Genomic DNA, 18,259 nt, shown 5'->3' on the forward strand with positions numbered 1-18,259 from the left:
TATAAGAAATGATGAGCAGGATGCTTTCAGAAAAACTTGGAAAGACTTACATGAACTGATTCAAAGTGAAGTGAGCAGAACCAGGAGAAGAGTATATATAGTAACAGCAATATTATACACTGATCAGCTATGAATGACTTAACTATTCAGCAACACAATGATCCAAAACAATTCTGAAGGACTATGATGAAAAATGCTGTCCATCTCCAGAGAAACAATTGATGGCATCTGAATGCAGATTGAAGCAACCTTTTTTTTAAACTTTCTTTATTTTTCTTGGGGTTTTTTGGGGGGAAGGGGGGAGTCTGTGTTTTCTTTCACAACATGACTAACATGGAAATATGTTTTGCATGACTCCACCTGTATAACCTACACCAAACTGCTTGCCTTTTCAATGATTGGGGGAGAGGAAGGAGGGAAAGAATTTGAAACTCAAAATTTTTTAAAATGAATGTTAAAAAATTGTTTTTACATGTAATTGGAGAAAAATTAAGTATTTTTTCAAAGTAATTGGAAGAGAATTCTGGGAAGAAGGCAGAGTTGATCAGAAAACTTTCAGCTCTCCAAATTCCCATCACAAAAAAAAAAAAAAAGAAATCACCTCTGAAGGAATGTAGAGCAGTGGAAATAAAGAAAATTTGGGTAACGTAGTTGTTCTCCTAACACAGGGGTGGGGAACCTGAGGCCTTGAGGCCACATGTGGCCCTCTAGGTCCTCAAGTGCAGCCATTTGACTGAATCCAAACTTCACAGAACAAATCCCCTTAATAAAAGGATTTGTTCTGTAGAACCTGGACACAGTCAAAAGGCTGCATCCTACATAACACCTAGAAAGCCCTCCCCTCCTGTCTGAGACAACTAGAGAAGATCCCAGGAAAGACTCCACCTCCTCTGGGGTGGAGGCTCAGCCTGAGTGAAGGGCAAACACCTCCAGGCCAATTCTGCAGAATCAACAAACAAGTCCTGGGGGCAGCTAGGTTGGGAGGCAGCTCAGCCTTGGAGATTTTCATCCCAGGGACAGTGTGGGGTGTCTGACCACTGAGTAGGAGAAGACCGAAGGACCTTCCACCCTTGAGAGACGCCAAGCACAGCTGTGCTGACCAGACACGTCTCAGGCTCCAGCCACCAGGGAGAAGGAACTAGTAAACACCTGGTGAGTGCAGCAGCAGTAGCCCACGGTTGGGCCCCAGGACAGACCTCAGAAAACAATAGTAAGAGGGACCTGAGAACTTGGGGCATCCTTCCCCACACCTTGGGACCACAACTCAATGACACTAACAGCTGCTAAAAACAAAATAAACAAAAATAAATAAATAAAAATGAATAAACAAAAGAGAAAGAACCCAACCATAGATAGCTACTATGGGGCTAGAGAAGATCTGGGTTCATATTTCAGAGGAAGACAATGGAGCTAAAAAAAACCCTAGTTCTTTTTCAATGAGAAACGACAAATGGTCCCAAGCACAAAAAGAGAGATCAAGGGAAAAATAGGAAAAAATAAGAATAATAAGAGCAAGCCAAGGAAAACCAAGAAAATTATGAAAAGAAAGTCAACCAACTGGAAATAGAGAATCAAAAACTTAAGGAAGAAAATAATCCCTTGAAAACTAGAATTGGGCAAAGGGAAACTAATGATGTCCTAAGACACTAAGAAATCATAAAACAAAATCAAAAGAAGGAAAAAATAGAAGAGAATGTGAAACATCTCATCAGAAAAACTGATCTGGAGAACAGATGGAGAAGAAATAATATAAGAATAGCCAAAGTACCTGAAAATTATGATAAAAAATATTGACATAATAATATCACAAGAAATTATCAAGGAAAATTGCCTTAAAGTTCTAAAACAAGGAGTCAAAGCACAAATAGAAAAAAAAATCCACAATCACCACCTGAAAGAGATCCTAGGAAGAAAACTTACAGGAATATCACAGTCAAGTTTCAAAGTCCCAGGTTAAGGAAAAAATATTGGCAGCACAAGAAAACAAAAATTTAAATATTCTGGAGCTACAATAAGAATTACATAAGACCTAGCAGCTACTATGTTGAAGGACTGTAGGTCTTGGAATACTATATCCAATAGAGCAAAAGAGCTGGAGCTATAACCAAGGGTAACTTACCCAGCAAAGTGAAATATAATCTTTAATGGGGGGAAAAAAAAGATATTTAATGAACTAAAAGACTTTCAGGTATTTGTGAAAAAAACCCTCAGAACTTAAGGGAAAATTCAACATATAACATCCAGCAGAAATATAAGGTAAACATTAAAGACCAATTATAAAAGACTCATTGAGGTCAAATTGTTTATCTTGTACATGTGAAAATATTATCAGTACTCTTATGACTGTCATTGCTATTTGGGTAGTTTGAAAAAAAGGCTTGGGCTGAGCTGTGTATGATGAGGTGATCTTGAAAAAAAACTGTAGGGAGAGATAAAAAGGAGAAATTATCTCATACAAATAAGGCATAAAAGGAAAAATTGATACAGAAGAAGCTAGTAAGGGGGAGTAAGCTAGTACTGGAACTTTACTCTCATTGGGAATGTGCTAAAGAGGGAACAGCACATATAATCTAGAAGGGTATTAAAAGTCTTCTAAATTCTGAAAGAAATAAGAGGGCAAGGGGATAGGGTGGGGATGGAGAGGATAAGGGAGGGGTGTTGGAGGGGTGAGTAGGTTAAGGAATAGAGGACAAAGTAGCAAATAGAAGTAAAGCAGAGGAGTGAGGAGGGATAAGAATAGGGTGAGAAGGATAGTGAGGAAAAATAGGAAGGAGGAAAATACTCAAAAAATAATTGTAGCTTAGAATGTGAATGGGACAAATTTACCCATAAAATGGAAACTGATAACTGATTAAAAATTTGAATTCAACAATATATTGCTTTCAGGAAATGCTATAAAAATGAGAGATATACACAAAGATAGGATGAAGGTCAGGAGTAGAATTCATTATATAAAAATAGCAGGGGTAGTAATCATGAACTTAGACAAGTTTAAAGCCAAAACAGATTCAATCAAAAGAGAAAAATAGGGAAACTACACTGTGTCAGCAACATTATTTAATATTGTTTTAGACCATTTAAAATAACCAGACAGTATAAAATACCTGAGAGTATATCTGCCAAAACACACACAGGAACTATATGAACATAAATATAAAATACTTTTTATACAAATAAAGTCAGATCTAAATAACTGAAGTAATATTTATTGTTTATGGGTAGGTAAAGCCAATATAATTTTTAAAATGACAATTTTACTTAACTAATCTATTTATCCAATGCCATTCCAATTAAATTACTAAAAAAATTATTTTAGCGAGTTAGAAAAAATAATAACAAAGTTCATATGGGAGGACAAAAGGTCAGGATCTTCAAAGAAACCAGGGAAAAAAGATGTAAAGGAAGTAGATTCAGCTGTATCAGACATTAAACTATGTTATAAGGTGAGAGCATTGTTGAAGTGTAATATGGATAATTTTGATTATTTTATATTAGAATTTTCTTGTATAAATAAAACCTATGTAGCCAAGAATAGATGGAATGCAGAAAATTGGGGGGAAACTTTCATAGACAATCTCTCAGATAGGATGTGATTGGGTTGAAATATTGCTGTGGTGTAGGACATGATGAGTTGGTTGACTTAGAAAAACATAGGAAAACTTGTACTTACAAAGGAAGATGCTATCCACCTTCAGAGAAACAGACGACAAGTAGAAATAAGCACAGTACAGTCTCACATATATGTGTGTGAGTATATATGCGTATGTATGCGTGTTTACAGATATCTATGTGTGAGTGTATATACCTCCTCACTTAATTGTAGCCTTCTTTAAGGTAGTGGGGGGTGGGAAAGAAGGGGAAAAATTAAAGTTAAAAAGTACACAGCAGAGAACAAAAGAAAACCTACAAGGAAGCAAAGAAAAGCTGGGCAGCTTTGAAAACAGTGTAGTATCTATTGTTTTATATTGAATCCTCTCATGTTCTGCTGTGTACATGGCAATGTTTTTTTTTCTTTTCTTGTTTTGTATTTAAGTTTAAATTTTATCCCAAAATAAAAGTAATTGGGGGAAATAAGAAATAGCAAAAGAAAAGTGCCCATGGGGGCAGCTAGGTGGCACAGTGGATATAGCTCCGCCCTTGGAGTCAGGAGGACTTGAGTTCAAATCCAATCTCAAACACTTGACACTTACTAGCTGTGTGACCCTGGGCAAGTTACTTAACGGCCGATTGCCTCACCAAAAGGCAAAAAAAAAAATTTTTTAAGTGCCCAGACATATGAGAACCAAAGAACAAAGTGAAAAGAGAAAGAATCTACTGGTCATCTTCTGAAAGAAAACAAAAATTAAAAATACCAATCACAGTCACCATCATACAAGACTGCCACAATTATTATGAGACAGAAAATTGTAGAATACAATATTCCAAAAGGCGAAATAAAAAGACTTAACAATTGAAAATAATGTACCCTGCAAAAATTGATAATAATCCTACAGGGAAAAAAAATAGGTCTTAGAATACTTTTAAGCAATCCTGACAAAAAAACCAGAGTGGGGTAGAATGTCTGAAGTCCAAACACAGGAGATTAGGAAAACCAGAAACGTAAATAGATTTAAGTGATTGGAAGGAACTACTTGGTACGGAAGTGCTAATGTTCTAAGAGGGAAGAAGAGCTATTACCCCCTCCCCCAGATCTTGATGTTCCCCAGTGTTCTGTCCTCCAGGTCTTCTCTTCTCTTTCACTCTCTCTCTCTCTCTCCCCCCACAGGCTCCAATAGTTTAACTATCATCTCTATGTATATGTCTCCCAGATCTGTGTATCCAGTACCAATCTGCCCCCTAAGTTTCAATCTTGCATCACTAACTGCCTATTGGACATTTCAAACTGTATGTCTAAGAAAGCATCTCAAATTCAACACATCCAAACCTAAACTCATTATCTTTTACTCTTAGCCCCACCCTCTTCTTCCAAACTTCCCTATTTCTGTTGAAAGCATCACCATCCTTTCAAGCTTCCAGATTTGCAACCTTGCCATTATGTTTTCTGTTTTTGTTTTTTGGTGAGGCAGTTGGGGTTAAGTGTCTTGCCCAGGGTCACACTGCTAGTAAGTGTCAAGTGTCTGGTCTGAGTCCAAATTTGAACTCAGGCCCTCCTGACTCCAGGGCCGGTGGTCTATCCACTGCACCACCTAGCTGCCCCTAACCTTGCCGTTACGCATAACTCCTCAACCCCCCTCTCACATATCCAATCAGTTGCTAAATCTTGCTGTTTCTACCTTCACAACATATGTCAAATCCATTCCCTTCTCTCCATTCACAAAGTTACCACCTTAGTTCAGGCTGATCTCACCTCTTACCTAGATTATTCCAACAGTTTCTTGTCTCTTACCACTTCAGTCCTAGGTCCTGCTACCAAAGTAATTTTCCCTAAGCACAACACTGACCACAGGACACTCCATGTCTTTTCACTGGTTGTTCCCATGCCCTGAATCCTTCCCCTCCTCACCTCTCCCCACCAGGTTTCCCATCTTCCTTCAAGACCATTCAGATCCTATCTTCTGCAAAAAGCCTTTCCTCATCACCTTCTCTCACTCCGTCATGGCTCATAGTTATTTGCTTGTTGTCTCCCTCATTAAGGATGTGAACTCTTTGAAGGAAGGGACAGTACTTTGGTATATGAACTACTAAGCACAGTACCTGGAAACACAGTAAGCACTTAAGAAAGGCTTGTTGACTTAACTACATTCCAATTTCCCATCTCCCATGACTTTGTACAGGTTATCCCACATGCCTGGAATGTATTCCCTCCACGTCTCCACCTTGTAGATTCTCTATCTTCCTTAAGACACAGCTTATGCACCATCTTCTACATGAAATCTTTCCTGATTCTCAAAACACTGTAGCCCTTCCTACTACTCTACCTTGTATTTTAACTATTTTATATATATATATATATATATATATATAATATATATATGAAATATATATACATACACATATATACACATACACACATACATATATATCTACATATATATGTGTGTATGTATGTATTTACTAATTGTATACTATATATGTGTATATACATATATATATATATATATACATATATATATATAAAATTTTTCCATTAGAATAGAAGCTCCTTACAAGTAAGGATTGTTTCATTTCTTGAATTTCCCAGAATCCAGCACAGTGCCTGGCACATACCAGGTGCTTAATAAATACTTGTTGATTGATTGATTGATTCAAGGGTTACACAAAGGAGCTAAAGAAAGACAAACACAGGACCTGGGGGTTATTATTTAATTTCATTTTGTTTGATTTAAGAGAAGATAGTTGGAGACTTCAGTGTGTCCCTTTCAGATGTGGACAAATCTAACAAAAAGATAAACAAATGTAACAGGAGACTGGCACATGAACAGAACCTCTCTAATGCTACTCCCCATGTGAAAGAGGCTGGGGAGCTACTGCTGGAAGAGCTATAGTAACATATAATGAAAGTACCTTAGAGAGATTTTGGAGCATGTGTAGACATACTGGAACTGGTTCCAATCTGCTAACCACATGGTAGACGGAAGTTTCTTTGGGGTTTAGAAAAATTAGATACGGTAGCTCTTTGGCATAATTGAATGGGAATTAAAAGGAGTACTGTATACAGATTTTTCACCTGTGCATGGCACATTGGTACCTAAAAAAATCTCATAAAGAAAAACAGAAAACAGAAATATTAAACATGTCCTTTACTTACAATATAATAAAAAATGAATAAATAAAAAGTATTTGAAGAAATTATTCCAACTTAAATAGAGACTAAGTAATATAATCTAAAGAATATATAGGTCAAAGAACAGATCATAGAAAAAATAATAATTTCATCAAAGAAAATTACATCAATGAGACAACATACCAAAACTTTAGGGTGATAGTTAAATGAGACTTTCGGTGAAAATGTATCCCTAAACATTTCCATGAGCAAAAAAGAGAACAATTGATCGATAAATTGGACGTGCAACATAAAAAAATGAGAAAAACGATAAATTTTTAAAAAACAACTAAACACCAAAATAGTCACTCAGCCAACAAGAATTTATAGGTTCTTACTATAAAACAACCTCCTGAGTACAGGGGTACAAAGTAAGGCAACAACACAGTCCTTGCCTCAAGGGCCTCATATTCTAAAAGGCCTAATATACCTCTAATTCTAATTCTAACATACCAAAAAAATTGTCCATTTAAGATATATAGTGTAAACGGAAGATATGATCATAGACCTGCACTTTAGGAAAATCATGTTGGCATTTGAGTGGATGCTAAGAGGATAGACTGGTATAGGGAAAGATTTGAGACAGGTAGAGTAGCTAGAAGGGTATTAAAATAGTCCTGATGAGAGGTAATGAGGTTCTGCACCAGGGTAGTGGAGAGAAGGTGAGGCCTATGAGAGATGTTGTGAAGTCAGAAACAGCAAAACTTGGCAACAGATTAATATAGGAGTATGAGTGAGGAATTTGGGATGATGCTAATGTTGTAAACCTAGGTACCTGGGAGGATGATGTCCTTGATGATAATAGGGAAGTCTGGAAGAGTAAAGTTCAGGAGTTCAGTTTTGGACATTTTGAGTTTGTGATATTTACAGGACATCCAGTTCAAGATGTACAAGAGGCAGCTGGTGATGCGAAACTGGAAGTTCAGTCAAGAAGTTAGGATTGGGTATAGAAATCTTGGAATTATCAGCAAAGAGATGATAATTAAACCCATTAGAGTTGATGAGATCACCAAGCCAGATAGTATAGAGGGAGAAGAGAAGAGAACCCAGGACAGAACCATAGTGAACACCTAGGCAAGATCTATGTGAAGATTCAGGGAAGGAGACTGAGGAGTGGCCAGAGAGACAGGAGAAGACCCAAGAAAGAGCAGTGTCACAAAAACCTAGAGAGTATCGAAGAGAAGATGATTAACAGTGTCCGAGGCTAAAGAGAGGCCAAGAAAGAGAACTAAGAAAGGACCATAAGATTATCAATGGTGAAAATCAAAGAAGAGAAACAAAATTGAAAATAAAAACCATTCAATTGATAAAAACTAAGTAACTGCTTAAATAAAAACTAACAGAATGAGTCAGCCATGAGCAGATTTCAAAAAAAGGAGAGAATAAAATCCTATTGCCAAAATAAAGAATGAAAAAAGAGGCATCACAACAGATGAAGAGGAAATAAAGGAAGTTCTAGAAATTATTTTGCCAGTTATGCATTTACAAAACTGACAACCTAAATGAAATAAATACTTTAAAAATATGTAATGCCCAGGTAAACAGGAAAAGAAATAGAGAATTTTAAATAACCTGACCTCAAGAAAAGAAGTTGAATAGACTATAAATGATGTTTCAAAGAAAAAAAAATAACAATTCAGGCCCAATCAGACAATTCTTCCAAAATATCAAAAAATAATTAATTCCAAAACTATGTAAATTGTTTGCAAAATATAGAAAGGTGTCCTACCAAACTCATTTTATGAAACAAATACATCCTTAATACCTGAACCACAGAGAAACAAAGTAAAGAAAATTATAGACAAATAAATACAAATGGAAAAAATTCAATAAAATACTAGCAAAAGAAGCTACAGCAACATATTTAAAAGGTCATTCACTATAAGCAGGTTGGAACTGTATCAGGAATGACAGGTTAATTCGTTATCAAGTGTAATAGGAGGCTGGTGAGCATGCACAACGTTCTTGGCTGCTGAAATCTCCACACGGATTTTGGAGCATGCAGACAATTTCAACTGGTTCCAGTCTGTGAACCTCAAGGTACAGAAGAACCATTTTGTTTTGTTTTGGTTAGGCGATGGGGTGAAGTGACTTGCCCAGTGTCACACAGCTAGTGTCAGATATCTGAAGTCAAATTTGAACTCAGGTCTTCCTGAATCCAGGGCCAGTGCTCTACCCACTGCACCATCTAGCTGCCCCAAGGACAGCCTTTTTGATCTGCTGTGGAGCTGGGACTGGAACATAATCCATTCCAAAGGCATTAGTCAGAGATTCTCTTGTTTTGGTTCTTTCCTATCTAGATTCAGTAGACTGCAAAGGCTTTGTCCCTAGGGAGAGAGGCTCGTCTGTTGCGGCTAACCTTTCCTGCTTTTATGTTAGGGACACTGGAGACAGCTATGACCTTGTGAGCTTTGAAAGGTCAGAGTAGCAAGTCATCAGTGATCTAGGAGCTGAAGTCCATACCAGGTTTTGTGTTCAGCCCAGCAAGGAGGTCCTAAAGAATAACCTAAGGGTCCCAGTCCAGCAGTAGCTAATATCAGGACATATCCAGCAGTGATATACGGAAGTGAACTTAGTGGGACCAATGCTATGTAGAAGCTGCTTAAGTTTGGGCCCATTCTCCCCCAAATTCTATGTGCTTAGTTAGATCTCTTATCTGAAAATGGGGGAGTCAGATTTAATGTCTGAAGAAAAAGGGTCACTAGACCAGCATTTAAGAACTTATTATGTGACAGGAATAGGGCTAAGTGCCCAGGATACAAAGAAAGGCAAACAGTCCTTGTCCTCAGGGAGCTCCCAATCTAATGGAGAGAAGCCAAAAAATCATGCATGCTATTTATCTATATGTATATGTATATATAATATATATATATACATAGATACCTATATGTATATATACATGCACACACACACATGTATGTGTATATATATATATATATATATATATATATATATATATATATATATATAACACATGTATATATGTATCTTTGTGTATACATACACAGAAGACGACCTAAGAGGGAAGGGACTAACAGTTGGGGAGACCAGGAAAAGTCACCTGCAAAAAATGAGATTTGAGCTGAGTCCTGAAGGAAGCAGTCAGACAAGAAGAAGGACCTTAGAGAACCAGCAGAGAGCAATATTTTGAAGACCCAAAATTGAAAGAATATGCAGGAGATGAGGATGATCAACAGGTCAAAGGCTGTAAAGGGGTCAAGAAGGACGAAGACTGAGAAAATGTCATTGGATTGGCAATAACAAATCATTGGAGAGAGCAGTTATAGTTGAATAAATAAGGCTGGAAGCCAGATAACAGAGGGTTTAGAATTGTGACAAAAGAAAGGAAGTTGTGATAACAAGTATAGATAGCTTTCTGGAGCAGTTTAGCTGCAAAGGGGAGCAGAGATAGAGGATGAAAGCCAGCAGAGGTGATCAAATCAAGTAAGGATTTTTTTTTAAGGATAAGAAAGACATTGGTGTGTTTGTAGGTAGTAAGGAAGCAGCCAGTAGATAAAGATTAGGGAAAGAGTGGGGACTACAGTGGGAGGAATCTACTGGAAAAAATGGAATGGAATGTGATCAAGGGTGCATGTAGAGGAGTGTGCCTTGGCAAGGAGATGGGCTAACTCTTCATGTGAGGTAGGTATGAAGGAGGAGATTGGGAGAAGGTGGGAGAGACATCTTACTGATGTGAAATGAGAAGAAAAAAAGAGGGAACTCTTGTAGAATGACCTCAGTCTTGGTAAATTTTACAAGACAAGGTCCTCAGCTGAGAAGGTGGGGAGAGGGTGTGCCACTGGAGGCTTAAGGAATGGTGAAAAATATTTGGAATAGATGCTGTGAGGAGAAGACGAGCTAACAATTAGAGATGTTCAAAAGGTTTACCTTGCTCCGGTGAGACCCCAGCTGAAGTTATGCAACATAAATCTGTAGTGGACCTTCTCAGCACAGTGTCACGATTTCCTCCAGTTCCGTTCAATAGTATGTGAATAGGAGTAAAAGAAAAGTAATCAACAGTTGAGGTTCGGCAGGACATGATCAACAATAAGACAAGCAGACAAGAAATTTGAATGTTTAAAGGATAATGTAGAGTTAAATTGATTATCCAAGGAGGTGAGTTAAGGTAGGGAAGAGTAGTCAGTGCAGGGGTAATGACCTGGGAAAGGATGGAAGGGTAGAGGGATTAAAGGTCACAATGAAGTCCCCAAAAAGTGGATTTAGGGGTTGAAAGGTAGAGGAAAAGATAAAATAATAAAAAAAAATTATGATCAGGTAAAGGAAATTGAGAGTTCATGAACATGGAAATGGAAAACTTATAAATGATGTCAAGATAAAGGGTATGATTCTGTGTGTAGCTATAGTGGAGTGGAGGAGTAGGTCATGAGGACTAATGAAGTCTGAAGTTAGGGTATATTAGAAGGATTGTCAATATGTCGGTTGAAGTCCTCTAGTAAGGGCAGGAGTTAAAGTGGAGAGAAAGTCTCAACCAGGCACAGAACTCATTGAGGCAGGAAACAGAGTGTGTTAAGGATCGGTGGATAATAGATACCAGGATCTAAATTCGGTGATAAATGTAGAAAGAATAAACTCAAAAAAAGAAGGCGATGCTTAATGAAGAAGATAATGGAGAGTAAGCAGCTTTTGATCTACCCTACTCCAGATCGAATTTTGCTTTGTTTTGTTTTGTTTGAGGGAGGAAGAGTGTGGAATAATGAGTGAAAGTACAAACACTATTTTGAAGGGTTAGTCAGTGATGAAGTGTCAAAAGAATAAAGTCAGGTCTCAATAAGAATCAAAAGATGGAGGAAACGAGAAAGGAAATGGTTTAAGATGAAAGCAAGTCTGTAAATTATGGAGCGAGCATTCTAGATAGCTCTGGAGTAGGATACTGGGGATGGGGTAGAGTTGAGGGGGATGAGAATAAGGGAGCAGGCAGTGGGGGATAGGGCATAGTGTTTGTAATAAAGTCAGCCATGGGTGGAGAATCATTGGGATGATGTGACCATGAGGGGGTGGGAGTACACTAACCATTAAGAAATGGGTCCAAGCAGAGTATCAGGGGGTGGAGAGGTCCATTGAAGGAGGTGGGTAATTAGACCATTCAAGTCCCTTTCCTCAAGATCCAGCCTCTAGGTAGGTAGTGATGATGTGTTCTGTGAGGTCCAGATGTCCTGCCTCATGGTAGGCAAGAGCAGGTGAAGATATAGACTATGGGGAGTCTAGAGGGAAATTAGGAGTTAGCAGTTTGAGGTGGGTCTGGTTAGAGAAGTCCTCCAGAGCACTGGAGAAGGTCCTAGGGCAAAGTCAGATGTTAGGAGTAGGGGGTCCTGGATTGGGGGTGGTGTCAATGAAGAAGCTAGAGTCAGGTAGCTTGAGTTGGGATTGAAGCAGGGCAAGCTGAGAAAGGGGAAGAAATGGCCTCCATAAATGTTTCCTTTCCATCTTAGCTAATCACATTTAAAGGTGAAAGGGAGAAGGAAAATGTCAGTTGTCCTTTGTAGGGTAACAGGAAGGTCAGTGAGTGAAAAGGGGGAAAGGGAAGAAGAATCAATCCCTCAATCTATCAATCGAGTATTTATTAAGCACCTAGTATAATAGGCACTATGCTAGATGCTGGAAACAAATGCAGAGATTGAAACAATTCCTACTTAAAGGAGCTGACATTCTAAAGGAAAGATTTAAAAAGATGCCAATACTCTGTCTCTTCTAGTCAGGGTGAATAAACACTGAGAAATGTAGAATCCTCTATAAGCTCCACACTCTCACATTAATCGGCCTCTGCAACATTCCTCGAGGTTATTTTATTCAGACCCATCCCTGGGTTATGCCAGAAGGTGACCCTACCCCTGCTGCTCAGCTGCATCATGACCTCTCAATATGCTCCAAAAAGCCAAAGATATAGCCTCTGGCACTGCAATCCTGTAATCTAACACAACTCTGCATAAAGACTCTGCCTCATGGGCAAAACTGAGTATGTAATGAGAACCCGAGCTGCTGCTTTCCTGAAACCTTAGGTCATAGAACCCTTCAACCTAGCCAGGACAAATTGGAATTCTGCCAAAGGAGGCCAGAGCCCCTTGAAGGCTGCTTAAATTTACAAGGTCAGAAATAGGGGACATTGATATTTTTAAAAATTCTTTATTTAAAGGTAACCAGGGGGCTAGCTGCTACGAATCCCCTGGTAATCTGGCTCTCCTAATAAATAAGGGGGAAGGGAACAAGCACTTGTTAAGCACCTACTATGTGCTAAGCACTTTACAAATATTATCTGATTTTATCCTCACAGCAACCTATGAAGTAGGTGCTTTTATTATCCCCATTTTACAGTTGAAGAAACTGGGGTAAGGAGAGGTTGTGGCTTACCTAGAATCATACAGCTTATAAGCTTCTGAGGTCAAATTTGAACTCAGATCTTCCTCACTCCAGGCCAAGCCTCTATCCACTGCACCCTTACTACCGAAAAGCATAATAGTTAGCCTCCATACCAGAGTTTACTACTGTCATGTGTTCTATGACTAACTGAAATTGTGCATCAGTAACCTTGATTCACCTGTTCCTATAAATAGCCAATACTTTTTTCCACTCTGTTCTAGTAACGCTGGCCTGCTAGCTTCTCATAGGCAACATTCCATCTCCCATTCCACCTCCATGCCTTGGCAGAATTGGTCCTTCATGTCTAGAATGTGCTCCCTCCTCATCCCAGTTTCACAGAATCCCCAATTTCCCTCCAAGTGGCTGAGATGTCACCTCCCACACAAGCCTTTCCTAATCCCCCCCGTTGTTAGCATTCTTCCCTCTTGAAACTACTTTGTATATATATATATTTTGTGTAAAGAAGGAAGATTAGGGGAAGTCTGATCAAATTTGTAGTACAGGGAGAGGGGTGTTTCTTAACCTGATAAAACATAATAAAGGATAGGCCTTTGTTAGTCACTGATCAAACTGAAGCTCCTCAGTCTTCAAATTATAAAGTATTGGCCACTGGATAAACGCAACTGATGGACACATGAACCTTTTAATAACTGGCTTCCAGGATCAGCCATGCCCTTTATGTCCTACATAAAAAGCAATCTGTGTCCGAGTCAATTGAGAAGAGAGGGAAGTTAGAGTGAGACGGGAGCCAGTATAGTATCTGGGAGTTCACTCATTCAGGGGGCATGACATGGATGCTTATCCAGCAAGGAAGACTAAGAAGGAACAGTAGGACAGGGGTAGAATCAGGAGAGAGGAGTATCATGAAAAGTCAAAGGGGAGATAAAGAGGAGAGGGGGCTTGGCAATGTCAAATGCTGAAAAGAGGTCAAAATAAAGGATGAGAATTGAAAAAAGGACATTTGATATGGCATTTAAGAGATCCTTGGTAACTTTGGACAAAGCCATTTTATTTGAATGATGAAGTCAGAAGCCAGACTACCAAGGATTTATAAGAGAATGAGAGGAGAGGCTAGGTAGTAGAGGCACCCAATATAGATGGCTTTTTATTTTCACCAAGTTTGACTAACAAAGGAAAAAGAAAACAAGGATAATAGCTTGATGAGATGGTAACATCTAGTGAGAGCTTTTTTTTTTCCTTCAGAATGGAGGAAATGGGCTTGTTTGTAAGTAGCAAGGAAGAAGTGAATAGGTAGAAAGAAATTGAAGATTAAAGGAGGAAGTGATAGTGGGAGCAAGAAGATGGAAGTTGATAGGATCAAGGATACACAGAAGTAGAGTCATCTCTGGCTTAAAGGAAGAAATCAGAGGAAATGATGTCACAGGATTATGAGATGAAGAGGAGGGGAGAAGAGGGAGCTCACAAGGAATGACTATCAGTTATGTGTTTATAGACAGTCTACAAGGGAATTTCAAGGACATGGCTTCCTGAACCTTCTGTAAACAAATTTAAGGAGGGGGAAGCTAGGTGGCACAGTGGACAGAGCTCTGGCCTTGGAGTCTGGAGGACCTGAGTTCAAATCCAGCCTCAGACACTTGACACTTAGTAGCTGTGTGACCTTTAGCAAGTCACTTAACCCTGATTGCCTCACCAAAAAAAAAAAAAAAGAAGAAAAAAAAGAAGAAAGAGCTTGGCATCTAGAACTGGGATCCTGTCACTAGGGAGATGGAAGGCCTCAGAGCTAAGACCCTAAGGGAGAAAAAAATGGGGATGCTTTCCAAATGCTCTAAGGTAAGGGTTCTGGTTTTCTTAGAGAAACTAGCAGGGTCCTAACCAAGAATTTTAGGTTACCAGAAACTGGAGGTGGAAGGGGGCCATAACCAACCAGCAACCAGAACCGTAACACGCCCTGCACAAAAACATGCCCAGTGAGCCCATCAAAGCAATGTGCCTAGCTGAGATGGCAAAAGCTCTGGACTTGCTCACTCACAAATCTATATCACATCAGTGATTGAGGAAATTGAGCCCTAAGGTTGTGAGCTTAATGTTCTATTAGAAATCTCACTGTGCTATTTCAATAAATGCTTTAGCTTTGAACTCTTTGCATCCTTCGGATAACTACTTATAGGTAAACACAGCGGAGGGGACACACGAGCTATAGTTTTAGGAGGCTCCACCAAGCACCCTAGAACCCAGATCAGTTGTCCTGGAAGAACCCAAATACAGTGTATTTACTTATGTCTGTGTGTGTTGTTACTCCTTTGTAGAATCTAAGCTCTTTAAGAGCAGAGGTAGTTTCATTTTTGTCTTGCATCCCCCAGTGCCTAGCATAATGTCTTGAATATAGAAGGTACTCAAAAAATGTTTGTTGAATTGAACAAAGGTGTTATCTGGTGCCTTCCCCAACCTCCTCAAAACCGACAGCAATAGAGTGGAACACCAGAGAAGATCACAGGAGGAGCAACCAAATTCATTCCATATTGCAATTGCTAATGCTCCAGTGCCACCCTTGGGAGCTAACTCCCAATGGGTCCATTCTGCTAACTCTTTCTAAATTCGCTGTTTGCTTTAGCAAAATTCTAGAAGCAGTCTAGTTTGTACACAACACCACCACAGATGTTGTCCTCTTTATAGGTGGATGTTAATCATGGTGACTGATGAATCCCTTAAAAATTGAATATAAAACTACTGCACCTACTGATCATCTCCCCTGTTAGACTGTAAATTTTTTGTGGGAATGGGTTTTTTCCATTTCTGTAGTCCAAGCACATGGTATTGTGGCCTGAACAAAACAGATAATGTCTGCTGAATTGAATCGGCACTAGTATCAATGGATGATAGAATTTAGAGCAGGAAGGTAACCCTAGAAATCATCTAGTAGAACCCTGTCATCTTACAAATGAAGAAACAAGCCAAGAGATTGAGACTTGTTCAAGGTGCCAAAGATAGTAAGTACTTACAACATCATTCAAACCCAGCTCTTATAATTTCAAGTCAGGGCTCTTTCTACTATATCAAGGATAGGAGCTCCCAAGAAACTAGATGTGGATAGTGTGATGACCTAGCAATGACATGGAACTCAAAAGTGAGCTCTTCATTCACTATGTTATATCTTCCTGGTGAGTCTTCTGGATACCCTGAGCATATATGCTTGCCCATTCTGATATACACCAGAACCCTCTCAGGATGTACTATCCACAGGTCACTTATTCAGGACCCATAAAATGCAAGGATAGGGACTATTTTATTCATGTTTTTGTATCCCATCACCACATCTGCAGTTTGATCTCTTTGCCTGGCTTGATGAAGTGGTAAAACCTGTAGCTAAATGCTGCTAACCCTTATTGCAGGGTCTAGCCCTAGACAAGGGCCTCATCTCTAGCACGTTGCCATAGAAACTGCTCATTCCTATTCTTACTGGGCTCTTCACCAGCTCCATATCACCACTTGGCAGTGTTTCCAATTTAAAAAAAAAAAGTCTGTGATATGCTCTATCCTTTTCCCCCTGTTCAGGGGCAGTTTTAGAAGGTAAAGACCAGAACTGGGACGCTGTTTGCATGTTTTATCAGATGTAGAATCTTCCCCACCCCAATTCCCTCTCTCCTTTGTACCTTCCCATAACTGAAGCTACTGATTACCCAGATATTCTCAGCCTGGTTGCAGAGCTAGATGACTGGTTTACTATATAGCTACTAATTGTAAACAAGTCTACTATTCTGCCATCTAGGTATTGACAAAAACCCTTTATCACCACGGCTATGATGATTGATTGCTCTGTCACAGAACTAAGGTTATATATAAAGTGATAATGAAAAACATCACTTTAAAAAAACTTACTTCATTGACTATTCTACGGGTCAACTGGGTAGGAGTTAACCTGAGGAAAGGTACATCCCAGTGTATTTATTTATTAAACCACTGGCCATCTTCCTTAGAGCTTTCCAGGGGAATCTGATACAGAGTCCATTTTTTTAATAACAGTATGAAATAGAGACTCGTGGTTTCATAGACAATCCTCTTTTTGTGTTCTGCTGTGCTTTTCTTGCCAGAAATGCTGAAGTCAAAAATAAAAATAAATACTATATAATCCATCTGTACTCTCTAGCTGAATCAATCAAGGTCCCCCTCCCTCTCAAAATGTTAGGCACATGGGACAGAAAATGAGTACCACTGCAATTTGCTGAGTCCCTGAGGATTATCTCCCACAGTATGAACACTTGGTTAGAGTCTCGTTTGGGAGCTGAATCAGAATTAGTGTGCTAACAGAGGGAGGAAGAAGAGGAAGAACATAGGATGCAGAGTGAGAGAGCAGAGAAATTCACATAGTCCAGCCTCATGTGCAAGTATATTCCAGTCCCATCACACACCATTGTTGAGGACCTCCAGAGGTCACCTCTTCTCTCCTCCCGCAGTCAGAGAGGTTAGCCTCTCCCCCAGCTCAGAGAGAGGGCTCTGCACCCCCTCCCCCATCGTCTGGAGAAATCTGCAGAAAAGGTTTTTCTTGAGTCTTATCTATTTCCCCCTCACTGCAGTTTAAGCTCATTCCCCGGTGTCCGGCTTCTCCTTAAAGATAGAGAACGGCCGGCTACCATCCTCTAAATCACAATGTCTTCCTAGAGATTTGGGGATGGACGGGAGGCCCTGACTCCAGAGCTAGGGTGGAGGGAGGTGGCTGAGGGGATAAGCATGAAGGGGACACCCTGTTCGGGGCAGATGAGGAGTAGGGCAGGGATGGGAATGATGGAAACCAGGTATCGCACGCCTCAGGCCAGCAGTGGATGAGGCGCTAGCCCAGTGTACAATGATAGAGATGAAGAGAGCCAACCTTATAGAGACAGGCTTCGGGGAGCAGCAAGATGGCTCCCCCCTAGGCCCCAGGAAAAAAGTCCTAGGGAGCAGCTCTTACTGCTGACCAGCCAGACCCCTGACCCTTTCCTTTGGGTCCCTTACCTCCCTCCGCCCCTGCCTCGTGCCTCAGCCCAGGTCCAGCCGCCGCAGGTTCGAGTGAGGCAGGTGGGAGGAGGAAGGGGGAAGGGAGCTAGGGAGGGGGAGGGGAATGCTAGGGAAGGAGAGGGGTGAAGAAAGGAGGAAGGTCCCCGCCCCTGCGCATACAGAGCCCTG

The 18,259-nt window shown here is 39.8% G+C and overlaps 1 protein-coding gene across 1 annotated transcript in view; it reads right to left on the bottom strand.

Moving 5' to 3' along the window:
* Nucleotides 1-18,126, bottom strand: part of TP53BP1 (tumor protein p53 binding protein 1) — a 179,864-nt gene extending 161,738 nt beyond the window's left edge. Inside the window, exon 1 of the mRNA XM_078151368.1 lies at nucleotides 18,089-18,126. The gene's annotated coding sequence lies outside the window, so the exon portion shown is untranslated. The remainder of the gene's footprint in view (nucleotides 1-18,088) is intronic.
* Nucleotides 18,127-18,259: the final 133 nt, after the last annotated feature.

Source organism: Phascolarctos cinereus, unplaced genomic scaffold (assembly GCF_003287225.1).
Source record: "Phascolarctos cinereus isolate Bilbo 61053 unplaced genomic scaffold, phaCin_HiC Scaffold_3;HRSCAF=262, whole genome shotgun sequence".
Classification (NCBI taxonomy): Eukaryota; Metazoa; Chordata; class Mammalia; order Diprotodontia; family Phascolarctidae; genus Phascolarctos; species Phascolarctos cinereus.